Source organism: Cebus imitator, unplaced genomic scaffold, assembly GCF_001604975.1.
Source record: "Cebus imitator isolate Cc_AM_T3 unplaced genomic scaffold, Cebus_imitator-1.0 Scaffold343, whole genome shotgun sequence".
Taxonomy (NCBI): Eukaryota; Metazoa; Chordata; class Mammalia; order Primates; family Cebidae; genus Cebus; species Cebus imitator.
In genome coordinates this window covers 1604820-1615206 of record NW_016107658.1, presented here as the reverse complement: position 1 = coordinate 1615206, position 10387 = coordinate 1604820, and the positions used below count along the sequence as shown (strand labels likewise).

Here is a 10387-nt window from a genome sequence, read left to right as displayed (position 1 = left end):
TCTAGATAAAGGGCATGTCTTCTGTAAACAGGCATAGTTCAACTTCCTTTCTGTTTGAATACTCTTTCTTGCTCTTGCCTGATTGCCTGGCCAGGACCTCCAATACTATGTTGAATACAAGTGATGAGAGAGGGCAACGTTGGCTTGTACCAATTTTCAAGGGGAATGCTTCCAGCTTTTGCCCCTTCAGTATGTTATTGGTTGTGAGTTTTTCATATATCTGGCTCTTATTATATTGAGGTATATTTTCAATATCTAGTTTATTGTGAGCACTTAACATGAAGAGATGTTGAATTTTATCAAAGGCCTTTTCTGCATGTATTGAAATAATCATGTGGTTTTTGTCTTCAATTCTGTTTATGTGACAAATCATATATATCGATTTGTATATGTTGAACCAGGCTTGTATCCTGAGGATGAAGCTTACTTGGTCATGGTGAATAAACTTTTTGATGTGCTGCTGGATTCAGTTTGCCAGTATTTTGTTGAGGATTTTTGTATCAATGTTCATCAAAAATATTCACCTGAAGGTTCTTTTAGTTGTATCTCTGCCAGGTTTTGGTTTGAGGATGATGTTGGCCTCATAGAATGAGTTAGGAAGGAGTCCTTCCTTTTCAATTTTTTGGAATAGAAATTTTCAGTAGGAATGGTAACAGTTCTTCTTTGAACCTCTGGTAGAATTCAGCTGTGAATCCATCTGTTCCTGGTCTTTTTTTGGTTCATAGGCTATTTTTACTGCATCAATTTCAGAACTCATTATTGGTCTATTCAGGGACTCAGTTTCTTCTTGGTTCAGTTTTGGGAGGGTTCAGTTTTGGCTCTGTGTCCCACCCATCTCATCTTGAATTGGAATCCCTATGGGTCAGAGGAGGGACCTGGTGCAAGGTAATTGGAACATGGGAACAGATTTTCCTCATACTATCCTCATGATAGGGAGTGAGTTCTCATGAAATCCGATGGTTTTATAGGGGGCTCTTCCCCCACTCTCTCTCTTTCCTGCCTTCATGTAAGACATGCCTTGCTTCCCCTTTGTATTCTGCCATGATTGTAAGATTTCTGGGGCCTCCTCAGCCATGCAGAACTGTCAGTCAATTAAATGATTTTTCTATATAAATTACCCAGTCTCAGGTAGTTCTTTATAACAGTGTGAAAGTTGATTTCTACAGAAAATTGATTTCAAGAGAAGTGGTGTACTGCTATAAAGATTCCTGAGTGACTTTGGATGTAGGTAACAGGCAGAGGTTGGAACAATTTGGGGGGCTCAGAAGAAGATAGGTGTATGTGGGAAAGTTTGGAGCTTTCTAGAGACTTGTTGAATGGTTGTGACCAAAATGCTGATAGTGATATGGACAGTGAAGCCCAAGCTTAGGTGGTGTCAGATAGAGATGAGGAACTTGTTGGGAACTGGAGAAAAGAGACTAGTGGCATTTTGCCCCAGTCCTAGAGATCTGTGGAACTTATAGCTTGAGAGAGATAATTTAGGCTATCGGGAAGAAGAAATTTCTAAGTATCAAAGTACTCAAGATGTGGTTTGGGTGCTCCAAACATCATATAGTAATATGTGTTCACAAAAGATGATCTGAAACTGGAACTTAGGTTTAAAAGTGAAATAGGGCATAAAAGTTTGCAAAATTTGCAGCCTGACTATGCCCAAGGGAAAAAAAAAGAATTTTCTGGGGAAAAATTCAAGCAGGAAGCATAAATTTGCATAAGCAACAAGGAGCTGAATGTTAATAGCCAAGACATTTGGAATAATGTCTCAAGGGCATTCCTGAGATGTTTGCAGCAACACCACCCAACACAGTCCCAAAGGTCTAAAAGAAAAAGACGGTTTCCTTGGCCAAGTCTGGGTCCTGGCTGCTCTCTGAAGACTCAGAACTTGGTGCCCTGCATCCCAGCCACTTCAGCTCAGGCCATTGCTTCAGAGGGTGCAAGTCTCTATTAATTAATTCAGAGGGTGCTGCTAATAAAGACATACCCAAAACTGAGCAATTTACAAAAGGAAGAGGTTTTTGGACTTACAGTTCCATGTGACTGGGGAGGCCTCACAATCATGGTGGAAGGTGAAAGACATGTCTCACATGGCAGCAGACAAGAGAACAGAGCTTGTACAAGGAAATTCCCCTTTTTAAAACCATTTACCCAATGCCTATACCCTATTGTATCTTAGAGGTAACTTTTTTTATTTCACAGGCTCATAAGCAGAAGTGACTTGCCTTGTCTCAGATGAGACTTTGGACTCGGACTTTTAAGTTAAGGCCAGGATGAGTTAAGACTGGGGAACTGTTGGGAAGTCAAGATTGTGTTTTGAAATGTAAGAACATGAGATTTCATAGGGCAAGGGGCAGAATGATACGGTTTGGCTGTGTGTCTCACCCAAATCTCATCTTAAATTGTAATTCCCACATGTTAAGGGAACGGCCTGGTAGGAGATTATTGGATCATGGGAACAACTTTTCCCCGTGCTGTTCTCATAATGAGTAAATTCTCATGAGATCTGATGGTTTAAAAATGTACCACTCCCCGCTTCACTCTCTCTCTCCTGGCATCATGTAAAACGTACCTTGCTTCCCCTTTGCCCTCCTCCATGATCATAAGTTTCCTGAGGCCTCCCTAGCCTTGTGGAATTGTAAGTCAATTAAACCTGTTTTCTATATAAATTACCCAGTCTCAGGTAGGTTTCTTTTTAGATGAAGTCTTCCTTCATGGCCCAGGCTGGAGTGCAATGGTAAGATCTCAGCCCACTGTAACTTCTACCTCCTGGGTTCAAGTGATTCTCCCACTTCGGCCTCCCCAGTAGCTGGGATTACAGGCATGTGCCACCATACCTGGCTAATTTTTGTATTTTTAGTAGAAACAGGGTTTCACCATGTTGGCCATGGTGGTCTTGAACTCCTAACCTCAAGTGATATACCTGCCTAAGCCTTCCAAAGTGCTGTTATTAAAACATGAGCCACCATGCCCAGCTGCAGGTAATTCTTTACAGCATATAGTTTACACATAATGCAGTGTGAAAATGAACTAATACAGAGAGCGTATATGTCCAGAAATGTATCCTCTTTTTGTTTTAGATTTTCTAGCTTATGTGCGTAGAGCTGTTTATAGTATTCTCTGATGGTTGTTTTATTTCTATGGGGTAAGTGGTAATATCCCTCTTATCATTTCTGATTGTGTTTATTTAACTCTTCTCTCTGTTCTTTTTTATTCATCTAGCTCAAGCTCTATCTAGTTTATTAATTTTTTTAAAAAAACACCTTCTGGATTATTTGATTTTTTGAAGGGTTTTTTGTGTCTCTCCTTCAGTTCAGCTGTGATCTTGGTTACTTCTTGTCTTCTCCTAGCTTTGAGGTTTATTTCATCCTGGTTCTCTAGATCTTTCATTTGTGATGTTAGCTTTTTAAATTGGGATCTTTCTAGCTTTTTGATGTGGGCATTTAGTGCTATAAGTTTCCCTCTTAACACTGCTTTAGCTGAGTCCCATAGATTCTAGTACATTTTATCTTTATTCTCATTAGTATCAAATAACTTCTTGACTTCTGCCTTAATTTCATCATTTATCCAAAAGTCATTTAAGAGCAGATGGTTCAATTTCCATGTAGTTGTATGTTACTGAGTGAATTTCTTGATCTTGAGTCCTAATTTGATTGCACTGTGGTCTGGGAGACTGTTTGCTATGATTTCAATTATTTTGCATTTGTTGAGGAGTGTTTTCCTTCTCATCATGTAATGCATTTTAGAGTAAGTGCACTTTGGTGATGAGAAGAATATATATTCTGTTGTTTTTGGGTGGAGAGCTCTGTAGAAATCTATCAGGTCCACTTAATCCACAGCTGAGTTCAGGTCCTGAATGTTTGTTAATTTTCTGTCTCAATGACAGTGTAATATTGTCAGTGGAGTGTTAAAGTCTCACCCACTATTACTGAGTGAGAGTCTAAGCCCTTTCAAAAGTCTCTAGGAATGTATTTCATGAATCTGGGTGCTCCTGTGTTGAGTGCCTATATATTGAAGATAGTTCTTCTTGTTAAATTGAACCCTATGCCATTATGTAATACTCTTTTTTGTCTTTTTTAATCATTGTTGGTTTAAACTTTGTTTTGTCAGAAACTGGGATTGCAACCCCTGCTTATTTCTGTTTTTCATTTGCTTGGTAAACTTTCCTACATCCCATTCACCACTGCTACAAAGAGAATAAAATACCTAGGAATACAATGTAAAAGGGGCAAAAAGTACCTATTCAAGGAGAACAAACCACTGCTCAAGGAAATAAGACAGGACACAAACAAATGGAAAAACATTACATGCTCATGGATAGGAAGAATCAGTATCATGAAAATGGCCATACTGCCCAAGGTAATTTACAGATTCAATGCCGTCCCCATCAAGCTACCATTGACTTTATTCCAGAATTAGAAAAAAAAAAAAACTACTTTAAATTTCATATGGAATGAAAAAAAGCCCATATAGCCAAGACAATCCTAAGCAAAATGAACAAATCTGGTGGAATCCTGCTACCTGACTTACAAGGGTACAGTAACCAAAAGAGCATGGTACTGGTACCAAAACAAGTATGTAGACCAACAGAACAGAACAGTGGCCTCAGAAATAATGCCACACATCTACAACCCTCTGATCTTCAACAAACCTGAGGGGAAAAAAAAACAATGAGGAAAGGGTTCCCTATTTAATAAATGGTCCTGGGGGAACTGGCTAGCCATATGCAGAAAACAGAAACTGGGCCCCTTCCTTACACATTACACAAAAATTAATTCCAGAGGGATTAAAGACTTAAATGTAAAACCTAAAACTATAAAATCTCTAGAAGAAAACCTAGGCAATACCATGCAGGAAATAGGCATGGGCAAAGACTTCATAACTAAGACATCAAAAGCAATGGCAACAAAAGTCAAAATTGACAAATGCAATTTAATTAAACTAAACAGCTTCTGCACAGCAATGTGTGTGTGTGTGTGTGTATATAAAATTAGAGCGAACAGGCAACCTAAGGAATGGGAAACAATTTTTGCAATCTATTCATCTGACAAAGGGCTAATATCCAGAATCTACAGGGAACTTAAACAAATTTTCAGGAAGAAAACAACCCCATCAAAAATTGTGTAAAGGAAATGAACAGACACTTCTTAAAAGAAGACATTTGTGCAACCAACAAACATGAAAAAAAGCTCATCATCATGGGTCATTAGAGAAATGCAAATCAAAACCACAGTGAGATACCACCTCACACCAGTTAGAATGGTGATCATTAAAAAGTCAGGAAACAACAGATGCTGGTGAGGCTATGGAGAAATAGAAATGCTTTTACACTTGGTGGGAGTGTAAATTCGTTCAACCATTGTGGAAGACAGTGTGTGGATTTCTTAAGGATCTAGAACCAGAAATATCATTTGACCCAGCAATCCTATTACTGTGTATATACACTAAGGATTACAAATCATTCTACTATAAAGACACATGCACACATTTGCTTATTGCAGAACTATTCACAATAGCAAAGACTTGGAACCAGCCCAAATGCCCATCAGTGATATGCTGGATAAGGAAAATGTGGTACATGTATGCCATGGAATACTATGTAGCCATAAAAAATAATGAGTTCATGTACATTGTAGGGACATGGATGAAGCTGGAAGCCATCATCCTCAGCAAACTAACACATGAACAGAAAACTAAATACCGCATGTTCTTGCCCATAAGCAGGACTTGGACAATGAGAACACATGGACACAGGAAGGGGAAAATCACACATTGGGGCTTGTCAGAGGTGAGGGGCTAGGGGAGGGAGAGCATTCGGACAAGTGCCTAATGCATGTGGTGCTTAAAACCTAGGTGACGGGTTGAAGGGTGCAGCAAACCACCATGGCACATGTATACCTATGTAACAAACCTGCACTTCCTGCACATGTACCCCGGAACTTAAAAATTTAAAAATTAAAATTTAAAAGCATGAAAGTGGACTATTTCTAGAAAACTATGAAATGCCTCAACTAAAAGCAATGCATGATGAAATTCTAATCTAATACAGGTCAAAAATGTAAACATGTTATAAACCTTAACAGGAAAAATAAAATGAGAATGCTAAAGTAACAAAAAAAAAAGTGGCTATAAACCCCAAACAGGGAGAAAATAAAAGTCCATTTTCATCTCTGTGATTATCATAAAATCCTGTGTGACTACAGACCAAAATTCTGGTGGCAGAAACAGAATTCTTTATAAACTGCAGATGTCCTGTACATAAAAAAAAAAAATCATGGGAGTTACACTAGCTCTAAAGTCTCGTCTGTTTTAGCCTACCTACTGTATGCATTCAATTGGAGATGGATAAAGCCTCTTTCTGTAACCCTTTATTATTATTGGGCACCAAGAATAAAACAAGCAAGACGGGGTGCAAAAATGCAAAATTTCAACAGTAATGGCAATGTTTTCGTCTTAGTCCAAAAGAATTCTGCAGTCTCTCCTCCTTCAGTGATTTGACAAGTCCTGGTACTTAATCTTGGGACAGCAAATCATGCCAGTGAAATCTGTCTCTGATGTGTGGTCGAACATCTTCACTCAGTTATACAAGCTTCTCCAGGAATAAAATCAATTTTAGGAGTTCATTGTCATTTTTATTCATAAACCAACTTTCTATAGGGATTCCATTAGAAAGCTAATATGCAAAGTCTGTGGTGAGTTGTCAATTATTATAGTTTTTGAAAGATCTCTTCCAAGAATATTTAAATCCTTTATATATTTTCTTTGTACAACCACAATGATCACAGAAAAATCGGTGCTTGACCCTTTGGTTTTTAGGGTCTAGTATGGTCAGTAACTTGCCTGCATACACCTTCTTAAAAGCGGTAAAAAGAATAATCTCATCCATCTGAAAAATTACTCTAGGAATTCCCTGAAAAATGGTCTTAATCTCACATAAACCTGATAAATGACATCATGGAAAAGGACTGGAAAAGTAAGTGCTGCATCTTCTAGCTCATTTAGACTACAGTGCACTTAGTGTTTCATCCAAATTTAAATCTAGGGAGAATTCCTGTGTGCTTCTTGTTTTCAACAAAAGAGCAGGTTTCCTGTTTAGTTTTTCTTCTGTCAGTGGCAAGACATGTTTGATGAAATAATAGGGGCAAAATACTTCCCAGCCTTCTTCGTAGGTGGCCTCTGTATGGGATGATGAATAACCACTATCTGGAATTACTGGTGCTGTAAGGGGTGAGATATCATGATTACTGTTTCCTCTAAACCATTGTTTATTGATGGTTTCACCTGAACTGCTTGATTTGCGTTAGCTGCTCCATTAGTTGATGTAGTAGTACTGATAGTGATCTCATCCACCTGTCCCATATCAAGTTGTTTTACCATTTCTTCAGCTTCCACAGCATGTCCTGGACAATCTGATCCTGATGTTCCATTTTTATTTGTTGATGAAAAAAAGTTGAAGACCAGAGAAAATATGGTCCCCCACAAAGTAGTCCTTGGAGAACTGCCAGAGGAAGGATTATTTTCTAATTTTCCATTTTATTTTATAAGTTGATTTGTCTTTTCATAACTACCAGCTTCTCCATTAACTTGACTTTTCTGTCTTACGCAAGATATCTGTTTGTTAGATTTCTCTCCTGCTCTTAGTGTTGATGTGATCAAATTGCCATGTATATCAAGTTCAATTCTACTCAATTTTAAAGGATTTTCTCTCTCTTCCTTACGTGTGCGTCCTTTAATTTTTTTTTTAATTGAAAACAAGCCAGTTTCATTATTTAGTGGTTTCTCTCCTCCTAAAAGTAGGCTTCATCAGCCTCTGAATATTTCCTCTTTGCTCTGGCAGTGAGTTCTGTTTGGATTTGATTTAACTGCTGAGAAGCTTCCCATGTTCTCAACCTTATCTTGGGGTTGCTCTTCTCGAGGAGTATTTTTGTGGTGTTCTTCTACATTTCCTGAATTTGAATGTTGGCCTGCCATGCTAGGTTTAAAAAGTTCTCCTAGATAATATCCTGAGTGTTTTCCAACTTGGTTCCATTCTCCCCATCACTTTCAGGTATACCAATCAAACAAAGATTTGGTCTTTTCACATAGTCCCATGTTTATTGGAGTCTCAGCCTTATCTTTTATAGTACCACATATAAAACTGACTGTGATGACAGAGAAGTGTCCTCAGGCTCCTGCGATGGTCCCGACTACACATACATGGTGTCTTTCCCACTCACCCTACAGCAGCAACAGAATCAGCTCCTTCAGCCAGTCGCCACTTCCCGCCTACCTGAAAAAGATCTTATTTCTCCTTTGCCTATGAAGCTTAGTTTGGCTGGATATGAAATTCTGGGTTGGAAATTCTTTTCTTTAAGAATGTTGAATATTGGCCCTCAATCTCTTCTGGCTTGTATGATTTCTACTGAGAAGTTTACTGTTAGTCTGATGGGCTTCCCTTTGTAGGTGACCTGGCCTTTCTCTCTGGCTGCCCTTAACATTTTTCTTTCATTTTGACCTTGGAGAATCTGATGACTATGTGTTTTGGGGATAATATTCTTGTGAAGTATCTTACTGGGCTTCTCTTCATTTTCTGAATTTTAATGTTGGCCTGTCTATATAGGTTGGGGAAGTACTCCTAGACAATATCTTGAAATATGTTTTCCAAATTGGTTTGGCTCTCCCTGTTTCTTTCAGGTACCCCAGTGAGTCATAGATTTGGTCTCTTTACATAATCCCATATTTTCTGGATGTTTTGTTCATTCCTTTTTATTCCTTTTTTTCCTCTATTCTTCTCTATCTTATTTTAGAAAGACAGCCATGGAAGTGGGGCCCACAGACCAAAGCTGCTCATACCCCTGAATTCAGCCTTCTCCTAGAGGTATGTATGAACCTCTCACCTTCCTGGGGATCCTGGGTCTGGAATATGTAAAGCTCCTAGGTTTCTGTGCATGTCTGAGCAGATGCTCTGCTGAGACTCCACACAGCTCTAGGTGTTAAACCCAAGGCTGTGGTTGTGTGGGCTCACAAGGGGATCTCCTGGTCCAAGGTTTGCAAAGATCTATAGAAGCGTGGCTTCCCAGGGTCATACATTCACTTACTGCTTCCTTTGGCTCCATGTCACTCCCAGGTGGGCCATTGCCACACCCTGCTTTTCCTTATTCTCCATGGGTCAAGTTGTTTTCCTGATCAGTCCCAATGGGAACAACTGGATATTTCAGTGAAGGTACTATATTCACTCTCCCTTATAGTACTCCATGAGTGCCATGCACCACAGCTGCTTCTACTTGGTTATTTTAACCAACCAGCACTAGTAATTTTTGTATGTTAATTTTGTATCCTGCAATTTTACTAAATTTGCTTATCAGTTCTAAGTTTTCTTGTGGCATCTTTAGGTTTCTCCAAGTATAACATGTTATCTGGAAATAAGAATAATTTGACTTCTTTCTTTCCAATACAGATGCCTTTTATATCTTTCTCTTGTCTGATTGCTCTATCTAGGGCTTCTAGTATTATGCTGAATAACAGTGGGGACAGTGGGCATCCTTGTCCTGTTCTCAATCTTAGAGGAAAATTTTTCAGTTTTTCCCTATTCAGTATGCTACTAACTGTGGGTCTGTCATATATGACTTTTATTATGTTGAGGTATGTTCCTTCTATCCCTAGGTTATTTCATGTTTTTATCATGAAGGCATGTTGAATTTTATCAAATGCTTTTCCAGCATCAATCAAAATGATCATATGGTTTCTATCCTTCATTCTGTTGAATGATATGATCTATTACATTGATTGAGTATGTTGAACCAAACTTGCATCCCTAGGATAAATCCAGCTTGGTCATGATGAATGATCTTTCTAATGTATTCCTGAATTTGGTTTGCTAGGATTTTGTTAAGGATTTTTGCATGAATATTCATTAGAGATATTGGCCTATGGTTTTCTTTTTATCATGTATCTTTCTCAGGTTTTGTTATGAGGGTAATACTAACCTCGTAGAAGGAGTTTGGAAGTGTCCCCTTTCTTTTCTATTTTTTGGCATAGTTTGAGTAGGATTGGTATTAGTAGAATTCAGCAGCTAAACCATCAGGTCCCAGGATTTCCTTTGATGGAAGACTTTTTAATATGGCTTCAATCTCATTACTTGTTATCCACCTGTTCAGGTCTTGGATTTCTTCCTGTTTCAATCTAAGTAGGTTGTATGTATCCCGCAATTTGTCAATTTCTTCCTGATTCTCCCATTAATAGGCATATATAGTTCCTCATAGCAGCCAGTAATGATCCTTAGAATTTCTTCAGTATCAGTTTAATGTCTCCTTTTTCATTTCTGATTTTATTTATTCGGATCTTCTCTCTTTGTTCCTTACTCTGGCTAAAGGTCTGTCATTTTTGTTTTACTTTTCAAGAAAGCAACTTTTTGTTT

At 38.4% G+C, this 10387-nt stretch overlaps 1 pseudogene; it reads right to left on the bottom strand.

Moving 5' to 3' along the window:
- Window positions 1–6502: 6502 nt before the first annotated feature.
- Window positions 6503–10387, bottom strand: part of LOC108287421 — a 14191-nt pseudogene continuing 10306 nt past the window's right edge.